This window comes from Hyla sarda, chromosome 13, assembly GCF_029499605.1.
Source record: "Hyla sarda isolate aHylSar1 chromosome 13, aHylSar1.hap1, whole genome shotgun sequence".
Lineage (NCBI taxonomy): Eukaryota > Metazoa > Chordata > Amphibia > Anura > Hylidae > Hyla > Hyla sarda.
In genome coordinates this window covers 5449117-5464672 of record NC_079201.1, presented here as the reverse complement: position 1 = coordinate 5464672, position 15556 = coordinate 5449117, and the positions used below count along the sequence as shown (strand labels likewise).

The following is a 15556-nucleotide window of genomic DNA, read 5'->3' as shown; positions in this document are numbered from 1 at the left end:
CTGTACCCCAAGTGTCATCATCCTGTACCCCCAGTGTTATTATCCTGTACCTGAAGTGTTATCATCCTGTACCCCAAGTGTCATTATCCTGTAACTGAAGTGTTATCATCCTGTACACCAAGTGTCATCATCCTGTACCCCAAGTGTTATCATCCTGTACCCCGAGTGTTATCATCCTGTACCCCAAGTGTCATTATCCTGTACCCCAAGTGTCATTATCCTGTAACTGAAGTGTTATCATCCTGTACCCCATGTTATTATCCTGTACCCCAAGTGTTATCATCCTGTACCCCGAGTGTTATCATCCTGTACCCCAAGTGTCATTATCCTGTACCCCAAGTGTCATTATCCTGTACCTGAAGTGTCAGTGTATCCTGTTGGGGGGTCAGTTGCACATTACAAGCCATAGCTCTTATACTGTCACATATTTCAGCACAGCCTCCTTCCTCTGGATATAATAAGATACAGATTACCAGATCCTGATCTGTCTTCATGTGTCATTTTGGCCCTATAGGCCTTCCATCAGTAGTGGATCACAGAGGAATATATAAGGTGGACAATGTTATTACTATCAATGTTATATCTATTTCTATTCTATTGTACTTTCTGTTATTTCTTGGCCATAGATCTAGTGAGAATAATCTCTGGTATTTATTCCGCACTTTTTCTGTTCCATGCGGCCCCTGATCATTCTATTCTCCTCTGGCTCAGGCCGGAGACATTAAATGTTTTTGGATCGCCAATCTTCTAACTGGATCAGTGTGGGGAACAGCTGGAAGACTGCGCTGCCCCGGCGATCCCCATCAGTGCCGGAATTTTCATTCATACACAGTATAACTTCCCAGTCCTCTGCACCAGATCTATACACAATATAACTTCTCAGTCCTCTCTACCTGATTATACACAGGAAGAATTGGGGTCACCTAGGAGGAATAAAAGGTGTAGCCTTTGAGCACAACTGATCGTCACCTGTTATTTAAGCATTGTCCACCTGGGTAATACACTAGGATCGCGCTCTTGTACTTTTTATTTGTTTCAGTTATATAAATATCAGATCAGTGAATGATGATGTCATAGAGTGAGTGCAGTAAGGTCACAGCCTATATACGTGTAAATAACAGATGACTGAGTGAGTGCATAGCCTTAACACCTCAGGAATGGTAACATCTCAGGGACCGTATCATCCTAGGAACAGTTACATCTCGGGAACGGTAACATCTCGGAAACTTTATAATCTTAGCGGTGTCACCTCAGGAACAGTATCATCTCGGGAGTGGTGTCACCTCAGGAACAGTATCATCTCGGGAGTGGTGTCACCTCAGCATTAGTATCACCTCAGGAATGATATCAGCTCAAGGACTGTGACATCTCAGAAACTGTACCATCTTAAGGAATGTAACATCTCAGGGATGGCATCATCTCAGCTCAGGACAATCACTGAGTTAAGGATAACTTTTCACCGCCTGTTGCTGTTTTGCTCACATATATTGTTCATATATATGGATGATCTATTTTCTAAAGTTACCAGCTTCATTGCGTTCCTTTTGGGTCTGGTTCTTCCTGTTCCTGTGGTCCCAACTTCACCTGCACAACAGCAAGTGTGCCCCCCTCTATGGTTATGTGGCAGCCACGGGGGTGTTATGAGAAATACCTTATCACTTCGTGACACCAGTGCACCATTATCCTATATCCTATCCTATCCTATGGAGATAGCTTGTTATTTTATGAAATCCTTAGGATGGAGTCAAATTTTAAGCTATTTAGAAACTTATTTTGATGACATATGTACAGTCAAACAGCAGGAAAAAACAAACTGATTTACACAGAAAATAAATGATCAATTTCCCTCTATGAGCTACATACCGGAAGGCGCAAGGTTCACAGCAGCACAGAGTATTTTTTTTTTAGGAGAGGAGTAGGAGTGGAAGAAGCAGGATCTCATAGCAGCACAGAGTATTTTTTTTTTAGGAGAGGAGTAGGAGTGGAAGAAGCAAGATCTCACAGCAGCACAGAGTATTTTTGGAGAGGAGCGGGCTGTTCTTATGGAAGTTAGACAGTTCCACAGTGTAAAGTGAAGGGTCAGCAGCAGCACAAAGTATTTCAGGAGAGGAGTCTTTTATTGGAGGTCACAAGACTGTTATGTATTGTAATAAGCAGGGTTCACACAGCAGTGCAGAGTATTTCAGCAGAGGAGGGTTCTGATCTTAGGGGAAGTTTCCAGAGGGTAACATTTTGCAGAGATGCTCTGTAGGATTGGAGTGTGCTGATTTTATTAGGGAGGTGTAGAAGGTCGAGAGCAAAGTTCACAGCAGCACAGAGTATTTTATGAAGAAAGTGTGATGCTCTTGCTAGAGGTCAAAGACTGAGAGTTACATACAGCCCCCCCATGCTTGGAGTTGTAGTTCTGCAACTGCTGTAGGCACACTGGTTGGGAAACACTGACTGCAAGTAGCACCAGATGTGAGGCTATAACCCCCCATAACCCAGTCAACCTCCCCAACTAAATGCAATGATGGGAACGGGATTCAATTTCACATTAAAAAGCAATTTAAAGCAACTTAGTGACAGTGGCAATCTATAGAGAATCACCGCCTGCGGGAGAGCGAACATCAGAGAACAAATCTCAGAGTGGCATAGAAGAGTCCATAGGAGACGAGGCGCTGCATTGCTTTACTGCTTGTTATTTATTGGGGACACTGTGTGGCTAGTATTAGTTATTGGGGGCACTCTGTTAGAAGAATAGATTAGGGGCACTATGTTGGTAGAATTGGTTATTGGGGCACTCTGTTAGTAGAATTGGTTATTGGGGCACTCTGTTAGTAGAATTGGTTATTGGGGCACTCTGTTAGTAGAATTGGTTATTGGGGCACTCTGTTAGTAGAATTGGTTATTGGGGCACTCTGTTAGTAGAATTGGTTATTGGGGCACTCTGTTAGTAGAATTGGTTATTGTGACACTCTGTTTGTAGAATTGGTTATTGGGGCACTCTTTTAGTAGAATCGGTTTTTGGGGCACTCTGTTGGTAGTATTGTATTGGTTATTGGGGCACTCTAGATGTTATTGGTTATTGGAGCAATATGCTGGTATTGTGTATTAAAGCAATCTGTTGGTGATATTGGTCACACTATTGGTGGTATTGAGGGCACTTTGTTGGTAGTATCTGTTATTGCAGGTATTCTGTTGGTGGTATGTGTTATTGGGTTACACTGTTGGTAGCATTGGTTATTGGGGAAATCTGTTGGTGGCATTAGTTATTGGGGGCACTCTGTTAGTAGAATTGGAAATTGGGGGCACTCTATTGGTGGTACTGGTTTTTGGTGGCACCCTGTTGGTAGTATTGGTTATTGGGTTACTTTAGATGGTATTGATTATTGTTCACACTCGGGGGGGGGGAATTGAGAACACATTGTTGGTAGAATAAATTATTGGATGCATTCTGTTGGTAGTATTTGTTATTGGGTCCCACTGTTGTAAGTATTTGTTATTGCGGTAACACTGTTGGTAGTATTGGTTATTGGGGTCACTACTTGGTAGTACTTATTAGGGGTACTCTGCTGGTAGTATTTGTTATTAGTGCACTCTTTTGGTAGTATTAGTTATTGGGGACACTAGTATTTGTTATTGGGGCACTTTGTTGGTATTATTTGTTGTTAGTATTTTTTATTGGGTGCACTCTCATGGTACTATCTGATATTGGCACTTTGCTGCTGGTATTTGTTATTAGTGCTATTAGGGGCACTCTGTTGGTAGTATTTATTGAATTATAGAATGTGTCCTATTACATAAAACAAGACATGGCATAATCGATGACCTGTGGGGGAGGCATAGAATGACAATGTGGTTCGTTTTTTGTGTGTGTGTGTGTGTGTGTGGGGGGGGGGGGGGGGGGGGGGGTGTTTGTTATTTCATGCCAAAAGTATAAAAACAAAAAACTCTCCAATAATCTATTGAGAGATTTCATTCCCCTTATGATTTTCCCTTGTGTTGCCATGTTGTGTCTGTATTTAAGTAATAATTCATGATTCAGTATCACCCGCTATGTACTCTGTGACCTCCGGGGGGTTAATCACAACGCCTTTCATTTCTCTTTAGGGAACAAGTGGCGGCTCTATAGAGAGACCGAAGTATATTTCTGAAAATATTTCACTAAAAAGGTAAGTGTAATTTTAGAAATTTTCAAAAGAACATTCATTTTTATTAATTTATTTTTTGCATTTATTTATTTACATTACAAAATAGCAGGGATGCCCTAGTCATGGGACAAAAATAGGGGTCCCTACTAGTTCAGGTCCTCCCTCTCTCATGTGAACGAGACTATAAATTTAAAAGGGCACCATGTAATACTCAATGTGTCCTCTGGGGGCCCTGCATGATATTTAAATACTTGCAGCATTGATTTAAAAGGGAACATACTGTAGCTTTTTTTTTTTTTTTTTTTACTTTCCACCTTATGTGAACCAGCTCTCTGGAAGAATTGAACTATGCATTTTAATGGGTACCATGTAATAGTCAGTGTGTCCTCTGGGGGCACTGCACGATATTTGAATACTCGCTGCATTGATTTAAAGGGAACATACTACTTTTTTTTGCTAACAGCCGTGAACCAGAGGGCACAATTACACCCAATAAAGGAAGTTACAAAGTAGAACAGTGTTTCCCAACCAGAGTGCCCCCAGATGTTGCAAAACTACAACTGCCAGTAGCTGCAATTGCTGGAAGCTCCCTTGTTGGAAAAACTATGATACAAGCCATTTCTCTATAAGGCCCTTCAACAAGAGAACATAGAAGGTCCCATGAGACACCTTCATGCCATCCCATCTCCATGTTGCTATACCCATAAGTCACATGACAGAAAGAGACACAAGAGAGGGGTCCCTACCAGGTCCTCTTCCTGTAAACCAGCTTTTTGGAGCACCCAACATGTTAGTTCATTACATAAACAGCCTATTTTAATATGAGCACCATGTTATACCCAGTGTCCCCTCCGGGGGCGCTGCAGGAGATTTGAATGCATGCAGCATTGATTCATTTTGGTGGATTTTTTTGAAGCGGACAATACCTTTTAGATGAATAATTTTAAGTGATGCAATCAATGCAAAATTTCAGGAAATTTGCGCCCATCCCTTTACATCCAGTTACCATGGATATCCAAAGTCCTTTTCTTTTACAGTTTTCATCACAAACAGCTTTTCGTTAATATATAATATTGGATTTCACTTTCATTGAAGAAATCAAAGGGTCTATAAATTGAGGCGGGAGGAGGCCGCCATTATCCATGCTCTGCAGTTGTTGACACAGAAGACCTTGTGTGTCCACGGAAATAAGCAGAAAATTGTGCGACTAACGTTCCCTTATAGATAAACAGCCGCCAAGCTCCTTCTAGAACATCCCAATCATCAGAATTCTTCTTCTGCCTTCTCTTTGAAGAGACTCAACCCGTGAGCAAGCAAATAAATTAATAAGTAAATAGTAAGTAAATGATACATATACAATGCGTTCAGAAAGTATTCATATGTTTAGTTATGTTGCTCCTTGTGTCGTTCTGCCCTCAATACCCCATAATGAGAACGTGAAAACTGAATTTTCTAAATGAAGCATGGTGGGGGCAGTATCATGTCTTGTGGAAACCAGGCACTGCCCATCACCTGCCCAATACCATCCCTACAGTGATCATGGTGGGGGCAGCATCATGTCTGGGGGAAACCAGGCACTGCCCATCACCTGCCCAATACCATCCCTACAGTGGTCATGGTGGGGGCAGCATCATGTCTGGGGAAAACTAGGCACTGCCCATCACCTGCCCAATACCATCTCTACAGTGATCATGGTGGGGGCAGCATCATATCTGGGGGAAACCAGGCACTGCCCATCACCTGCCCAATACCATCCCTACAGTGATCATGGTGGGGGCAGCATCATGTCTGGAGGAAACCAGGCACTGCCCATCACCTGCCCAATACCATCCCTACAGTGATCATGGAGGGGGCAGCATCATGTCTGGAGGAAACCAGGTACTGCTCATCACCTGCCCAATACCATCCCTACATTGAAGCATGGTGGGGCCGCATCATGTCTTGTGGAAACCGGGCTCTGCCCATCACCTGCCCAATACCTTCCCTACAGTGATGCACGGTGGGGTCAGCATTATGTCTGGAGGAAACCAGGCACTGCCCATCACCTGCCCAATACTATCCCAACAGTGTATTATGGTGGGGCAGCATCATGTCTGGGGGAAACCAGGCACTGCCCATCACCTGCCCAATACCATTCCTACAGTGAAGCATGGTGCAGGGCAGCATCATGTCTGGAGGAAAACAGGCACTGCCCATCACCTGCCCAATACCATCCCTACAGTGATCATGGTGGGGGCAGCATCATGTCTGGGGGAAACCAGGCACTGCCCATCACCTACCCAATACCATCCCTACAGTGATCATGGTGGGGGCAGCATCTTGTCTGGGGGAAACTAGGCACTGCCCATCACCTGCCCAATACCATCTCTACAGTGATCATGGTGGGGGCAGCATCATATCTGGGGGAAACCAGGCACTGCCCATCACCTGCCCAATACCATCCCTATAGTGATCATGGTGGGGGCAGCATCATGTCTGGAGGAAACCAGGCACTGCCCATCTCCTGTCCAATACCATCTCTACAGTGATCATGGTGGGGGCAGCATCATGTCTGGAGGAAACCAGGCACTGCCCATCACTTGCCCAATACCATCCCTACAGTGATCATGGAGGGGGCAGCATCATGTCTGGAGGAAACCAGGCACTGCTCATCACCTGCCCAATACCATCCCTACATTGAAGCATGGTGGGGCAGCATCATGTCTTGTGGAAACCGGGCTCTGCCCATCACCTGCCCAATACCTTCCCTACAGTGATGCACGGTGGGGTCAGCATTATGTCTGGAGGAAACCAGGCACTGCCCTTCACCTGCCCAATACTATCCCAACAGTGTATTATGGTGGGGCAGCATCATGTCTGGGGGAAACCAGGAACTGCCCATCACCTGCCCAATACCATTCCTACAGTGAAGCATGGTGCAGGGCAGCATCATGTCTGGAGGAAAACAGACACTGCCCATCACCTGCCCAATACCATCCCTACAGTGATCATGGTGGGGGCAGCATCATGTCTGGGGGAAACCAGGCACTGCCCATCACCTACCCAATACCATCCCTACAGTGATCATGGTGGGGGCAGCATCATGTCTGGAGGAAACCAGGCACTGCCCATCACCTGCCCAATACCATCTCTACAGTGATAATGGTGGGGGCAGCATCATGTCTGGAGGAAATCAGGCACTGACTATCACCTGCCCAATACCATCTCTACAGTGAAGCATGGTGGGGGCAGCATCACTGTCAGCTTCATTAAAAACAATTGCTAGAAGAAAAGCCTAACCCCCCCCCCCAGTATCAGGATATAATATACAGAGCAGTAATGCAGCGTGCAGACCATATCCCTCCTCATCATCTGTCACCCGCTCTCTACTTTATAAAATTTTTCCACTCTTATCTCTTCTTCTGACATCCAGGATTATAAATCCCCTTAAGCGATAAAGCACTGCATCAATGCCTACAGCCTATCACCATTGATAATCAGGACTGCATCCCCCCCACCCATAATATGTATAGAACAGGTTACCCGCTCCATATGCCATCCGTGAACACCCTGTCCCTTGATCACACATTGATGTCATCGTAAACTTAAAAACTAAAGCGAAATATATTGAAAAAAAAAACGCTAAACATCTTAAAGGTTTTGACTAAAGAGACATGACAGCAAAAGGCTGGGAAGGCGCACGAGCTGGGCCTCAAAGGCTATAGAAATATACGGAGGCCTAGATCCGGAGCAATGCTGGAGCCCAGAGATAACAAATTGATATATCACAGTCTGACACTAATCATATTTGGGAGCGTTAAGTCCAGACCCATATGATTTACCCCCCTCCCCGCCGCATACATATTGGGAGTTCAAAGAAACTCTTTCCAATGATGTAAAAATCCTCTTAACTCTGAAACACAAGAAGAAAAAAGGCTAAAAGGGAGGAAATGATAAGAAAGTGTCATTTCTCTAATATTTCTTTTTTAAAGAGCAAATAATATTAATCCGGAGCAGAGAAGATAAGGAAAGATTCCGTTGGTGGAAATATATATGTCATCCCCCCTCCCAGAGTCCTGAAGATTGGCGCTGGCCCATAAGATTGAAATGTCTAATGTACTAGTATATAGGACAACGCATTTGCACCATGATCTGTAGTTTGTATCGGAACCATTTTAGTTAAGCTGGAATGTTTTATATATTTATAATATGTATATATCTATATATATATTTTTTTTTGGGTCCCACAGGGGACTTTTATAAGCAATAATTAGATTGCTTATACTGATCAATGCCATTGCATTGTATTAATCTGTTACATCTGAGCTCTGCTAGGCCAGCTGTAAGAGCAGATTTGTCACAGCAGACACAGAGTCCTTTAGAAAACCTTGGACTGCTATGACAATGGATTGGCTCCCCGCTATTTTTCGCAGGGATCAGATTCGCCCACTATACCTCTGAGGGGCCACTGTTTAAATGCCACTGTTAGCATCGACAGTGGCATTTAAACCAAGCCCTCTCCATACACCCTTAATAGTGCCATTATATATGCGGAATAAGCAACTAGGTATGGAATAAATTACATATAATACTGTTATAGTGTCCAATACCACTAAATCATCCGAGACCCTGGACAGGTCTCCATAGACAAAAATACACAAAATACATTTAGACATGCTACTGGGGTGGCAGAAGTAGGCATGATATAGTGATATTTACCTGACAGGGCAAGTAGACAAGGGTGTTCTGCTCCGGGACACCGCAGACAAGACACTGGCTAGAGAATATTTCACTGGGTCTTTAGGGACTGGAATCACTATTTGACAAATCACTTCATTATGATGCTTAGATTCTTCGTGACTGACTACTGAAAAAGCACCAAGTTAGTACCAAATCTTGAAGGTATTAGTTTTGTGTTCCAAATCTTGAAGGTATTGGTTTTGTGTTCCCTTGACAAACCTCCTTAAGATGAACAAGAAAAAGTATCACAATTGCTGTTTCTGGCTTCCTTCTGGAATCTCTAGCCAAACCAAGATAATGTCTTCCAGAACATCGTTGGGATGAACAGTACTCTTTAAGACGGTTGCGTTTCCAGAATCAGGAGGAATATCATTATATTGTAATCTTTTACTTATGACTAAGTGTTTCCTTACTGGTTTTCATCGTCTTCCTGCTCCTCGCTGCCAATACATAGTAGAGATGCCTACAAAGATTTAGCAGCATTGTGATTTCCTCCTCATCAAAGTGCTTGAATGTTCTCCAGTTGGAGTGGTTTTTGGCACATACTTGCCTCTTGGTTAAGTGTACGTCTTCAATCACGCCTAGTTCTCCTTTCCTTGTCTCCTTGAAAGCCTTGTCTGGTATCTAGAGATCTGACTTTGTGGTTGCAGATGTCACATGAAGCTCACGGAGACAATCCCATCAGTTCCTTCTAATCGGCCAAGGACTTGGCGGCTCTGGTCCCTCTCGAGTTTCTCCTTTCATTCCAGATTCTTGGCTTCTAATCAGGCCCAAATATTTGGACGGCTCTTCTCCTATTGCTTACAATTGACAAGTTTAAATCTTGTTCCGACTCCCAATTTTTTCACAGACCGACTTCCTTTGAAACAAGGCTTCTCCTAATAAATTGGTTACTTTCCAGTGTTTGGCTTGACACATGAGGTAAGAAGCATGTTCAGAAGAGAACTGACTTCTGTGATATAGAATGAATATCGATCGATGGTTCCAGGACTTTGAAGTCTGGATCTAACCTCTGAAATGCATCATTGAGACAACTTTTTTTTGCCTTTTAGGTGTTTTTGTAGAGCTTGACTGTTTTCAATTTTGAAGCATGTAAAAAGTTGAGAAAATGTGTCTTCATCAATCACTAACATGACTATTTCTACTAGCTGGCCATTGAGGAGAAGATTTGCCTGGATCTGACCTGTGTTCTGATATTTCTCCATATTATGATGCTGATCACCAACTCTCAAAAGGTCTGGTTCCAGTCAAACAGCTGATTTTTGCTTAAGGAAGCCAGGAGATGACCAGCTCCAGGACCACTGTGTATACAGGAGACAGAAAGGTGAAACTCCTGGGGCCAAATCACTGAGCAGTGGAGAAACATGGCCTGGTCAGATGGATCCAGATCTCTGTGGAGAAACGTGGCTTGGTCAGATGGATCCAGATCTCTTTGGAGAAACATTACATGGTCAGATTGATCCAGATGTCTGTGAAGAAACATGGCCATATGGATCCAGATCTCTGTGGAGAAACATAGCCTGGTCATATAGATCCAGATCTCTGTGGAGAAACATGGCCTGGTCAGATGGATCCAGATCTCTGTGGAGAAACATGGCCTAATCATATGGATCCAGATCTCTGTGGAGAAACATGACCTGATCAGATTGATCCAGATCATTGTGCAAAAACATGGCCTGATGGAAGAGATGTAATGGGGGTGGTGGTGGGGGGGGGGGGGGGGCAAATGTTTTTGTGGCCCGCCTTGGGTCTTTTGATGCCTGTGGATGGACATTTAAGTAGCAGGACTTATCTAAGCATTGTGCCTGACCAGGTTTATCCCTCCTCCATGGCAGCTGCTTCCCTTTTTAACAGGAGCCTTTCAGCAGGACAATGTCCAATCCCAAGGGTTGTATAGTCATGGATCAGCTCCAGAAACATGACGGTGAATATTCCCCAACCTTCACAGTCCCCAGATCCTAATCCCATTGACATCTCTGGAATATGGTAGAACGGCTGTTCAGAGCTTGTCGGAACCTCCATCTAAGTAGTGGAAACTGTGAGAATCCATCCTGTCCTCATGGACTGAGAACGTGTGGTGACCCACGGTGTATAGCGGGACTACGGGGTGTAGCGGTGCAGGTGGAGGGGCAAGATGGTATTAATCCTCGGGGCAAGGTGTTGTTAACCCCTAATGTTCGTGAGAAGGTCTAATGCACTACTAGATGTAGCCTCTAATAGGGAATATAAACCCCTTAATGGACAATAGGTTAAAATGGGACATGAGGTTCGAACACTGCAGCAGCTGTCCTGGGCCCTGGTGCCTAAGGAGGTCTTCTCAATCCTCTGCCCTATAGACACCAGAGTCACAAATATTGGGTACCAGCACATGGTAGGGGTAGAGGCTTTTGTAAAAAATTTTGAAACAGAGCCCAGGAGCCTCAAGTTACGTCTCTGTTTGGACAACATATATAGTCACAGATTCACTTGAAAATAAAATTTTAGAGCCAAGTTTTCCTTGGCTCTAAAACATCTGCCACCACCTACGCAGAAGGCATTTACTGTGCTTGCCGTGGTCTCAAAACGCGTGAGCCATAGCTGCGCAGTCACCTCCTATGACTTAATTGCTATCTTCAGAACACATTAAGCCCATTCCTAAGTGCAGTCCCTTCAAAATATATCACAGCGATGGGAAGTTAAAACACTTTCAGCATGTACAGCAAAGGGAAAAGCGCTGTCGTCTCTGTGGGACTGAGGAGATGTTAAGAGTAGAGCAAAGTCTCTTCCTCCCGGTCATAAATCTTGGGTGTGCGTCTTCACAGACACTGACACAATAAATTCTAATTACCTCAATTTACTTTTTGTCATTTGTTGCAACCTCAACCGGAAAACGAAGAAGTCATTATAGAGTCACGAGCAAGCGAACCCATTGTTTATTAGGAGACGATACTTGTTCTCTTTATGTCCTGCGAAATGCGTCTGCTTCCATGCAGTAAGATTGTCTGCTGAAGCAATTTTCTCTTCTAGCACTGATAGTCGGCCTAAGTAAGGTCTGTCTTCTCATGTCCTACTTTTTTCTTTTTTGCCTATACACTACAGCATAGGCTATTATTAGAGAATAGTTTCTTGTGAATGCCTTATGCTTACCTGTTTCAGCTGAAGTGGCAGGCATGGAATAGGCTCCATACTGAATGTAAATCCATCACTAAAATTGGTCTGTAATGTTGCCTGCAGTTCCCAGGAATCCTCTGGCTGAGGGTGTGGCATTAGATAACTGAACCTGGTCATCTAATTGGCTGCTGGCGCTGGAGATCACCTAGGTGAACTGGTGTAAACACAGCCTCAGGGGAGATTTATAATTACTATACACACTGATCACATAAAGATAGCAGCAGTAAAAAGATAGAGCCGGGAAGGGAGATGTATAACTTTTATATATTCTTATCACATAAAGATAGCAGCAGCAGTATACAGATAGAGCTGAGAGGGGAGGTGTATTACTATTATATACTGATCACATAGAGATAGCACCAACAGTATAAAGATAGAACTGGAGGCGAGGTGTATAACTGCTTTATATCTTGATCCCATAGAGATAGCAGCAGTATACAGATAGAGCTGGAAGGGGAGGGGTATAACTACTATATATCCTGATCACAAAGAGATAGCAGCTGGGTAGGGAGGATCTGGAGCTGGCAGGAATGATCTGGTAGGTGATGATGTCATTCTCTAGAACACAGAAGGTAAGCTAAGCAATGGCTGTCCACTTCCTCTGGTGCATTTAGCCATGTAACATTGTGTGGGTCAGGGTGGTGATCACATATTATGGTAATAAAACGCGAGGCGGCAGCTGTGGTGGAATGAAAGAGGGCGCCGTATGACTGATGATGAGTGTGCATAATAAGGTAAAAAAAAACAACAGGGAGTTCTTTTAAAGTAAATGTTTTCTGCACACTTTTCCACGTGGAGCTGTGCTATCTACACATTATGGCGCCCTTTTTTACTACGATTATATTACTGAGTTCATTTTTATTCTTGGAGTACTGTACAGCACTACTACATGTTCACCTTGTGTCACTATTATTTTAGCACTGTACAATGTTATTGTTTGTGGGGCACCACATGGCACTATTATTTAGACACTGTCCTTTTAAAAACAGGAAAACAAAAAAAGTTTCCAGCCCATATAAAAGTTTCCAGTACTGCCCCCTATGGCCCATTTTGTCCCGATATGTGCTCCATTGTGGAGCTGTATAATCCACACCTTAATTGATTAATTTCGCCAACCGCCATGTGTTCCCCACCTGGAATGGATGACAAATAAAAGTGCTGGAAAGGAACCAATGTTTGACTTGTTTCCAACGCACCATATATTTTAATTAACCTTGCGGCAGATGAGACCTCCCCCCCTTTGCTCCTCCATATAGCCATATATAACACCGCCATGACAAGCTAATTAAGTCTGTTTTACAGCACCTATCTATCGGAGGTAGGTGAGGACGGCCGGGTCCCGCTGCTGATCACTGATCTGATTAAAAAACAATTACTGCCGGGACTGAGCAAGAAGTTAATTAAAATAATAAAGTGTAACACTAATGAAAATGGTTCGTTCCGTTACATTCTCCTGACTAACACCAAGGATACACTGAGAAGAGATGGAGGGAGGAGCGGTCTATGGGATGATATCTGCGGTATCAATAGATAATAACTACAAGAGAGATTCATCAGCTAAATTGTGTTGACTGCAGTCTACAGGGGAACCATTACATATAGGGATTTAACTAATATAATACTACCACTTTGTACAAGAATAGAACTGGTATAATACTGCCCTCATGTACAAGAATATAACTACTATACTATAATACTGCTCCTATATACAAGAATATACCTACTATAATACTGCTCCTATATACAAGAATATAACTACTATAACACTGCTCCTGTATACAAGAATATAACTACTATAATACTGCTCCTATATACAAGAATATAACTACTATAACACTGCTCCTGTATACAAGAATATAACTACTATAATACTGCCTCCTATATACAAGAATATAACTACTATAATACTGCTCCTATATACAAGAATATAACTACTATAACACTGCTCCTGTATACAAGAATATAACTACTATAATACTGCTCCTATATACAAGAATATAACTACTATAACACTGCTCCTGTATACAAGAATATAACTACTATAATACTGCCTCCTATATACAAGAATATAACTACTATAATACTGCCTCCTATATACAAGAATATAACTACTATAATACTGCTCCCATATACAAGAATATAACTACTATAATACTGCTCCTATATACAAGAATATAACTACTATAATACTCCTCCTATATACAAGAATATAACTACTATAATACTGCTCCTATATACAAGAATATAACTACTATAATACTGCTCCTATATACAAGAATATAACTACTATAATACTGCTCCTATATGCAAGAATATAACTACTATAATACTGCCTCCTATATAGAAGAATATAACTACTATAATACTGCTCCTATATACAAGAATATAACTACTATAATACTGCTCCTATATACAAGAATATAACTACTATAATACTGTTCCTATATACAAGACTATAACTACTATAATACTGCTCCTATATACAAGAATATAACTACTATAATACTGCTCCTATATACAAGAATATAACTACTACAATACTGCTCCTATATACAAGAATATAACTACTATAATACTGCTCCTATATACAAGAATATAACTACTATAATACTGCTCCTATATACAAGAATATAACTACTATAATACTGCTCCTATATACAAGAATATAACTACTATAATACTGCTCCTATATACAAGAATATAACTACTATAATACTGCTCCTATATACAAGAATATAACTACTATAATACTGCTCCTATATACAAGAATATAACTACTATAATACTGCTCCCATATACAAGAATATAACTACTATAATACTGTCTCCTATATACAAGAATATAACTACTATAATACTGCCTCCTATATACAAGAATATAACTACTATAATACTACTCCTATATACAAGAATATAACTACTATAATACTGCTCTTATATACAAGAATATAACTACTATTATACTGATAGAAAAGATCTGACAGAGGTAGCCTATATATACAGTGGTCCCTCAACATACGATGGTAATTCGTTCCAAACGACCCATCGTTTGTCGAATCCATCGTATGTTGAGGGATCCGTGCAATGTAAAGTATAGGAAGTTATACTCACCTGTCCCCGTCGCTCCGGACCAGGTCCTCACCGCTTCCGATGCTGTCCAAGGGGCTCCCGATGCTGTCCCGCTGCTCCGGTGTCTTCTTCGCGATCCTCCGGTGTCTTCCGCATCTTCTGCAGGGTCCGGGCCTCGCTTTCAGGTGACGTTATTACGCTGCTGCGCCGGCGCGGCGTGCGTAGTAACGTAATAACGATGCCGGAAAGCAAGGCCCGGACCCTGGAGAAGATGCGCAAGACACCGGAGGATCGCGAAGTGGACCCCGAGCAGCGGGAATAGGTAAGCGAACCTGCCAGGGATGCTTAAACTGCTATCCGACAGCAGCTTAAGCATTTTGCGCTGTCGGATAGCAGTTAATGCGATGGGCCCGACATATAAAAGCATCGTATGTCGATTTTATCATATGTCGGGGCCATGGTAGGTCGGGGGGGTTACTGTACAGC

At 42.6% G+C, this 15556-nt stretch overlaps 1 long non-coding RNA gene across 1 annotated transcript in view; it reads left to right on the top strand.

Moving 5' to 3' along the window:
* Nucleotides 1–1143: 1143 nt before the first annotated feature.
* LOC130297609 (uncharacterized) overlaps nucleotides 1144–15556 on the top strand; it is a 105241-nt gene continuing 90828 nt past the window's right edge. Inside the window, exons 1-2 of the long non-coding RNA XR_008849616.1 lie at nucleotides 1144–1441; nucleotides 4093–4154. This is a non-coding gene — a long non-coding RNA (uncharacterized LOC130297609). The remainder of the gene's footprint in view (nucleotides 1442–4092; nucleotides 4155–15556) is intronic.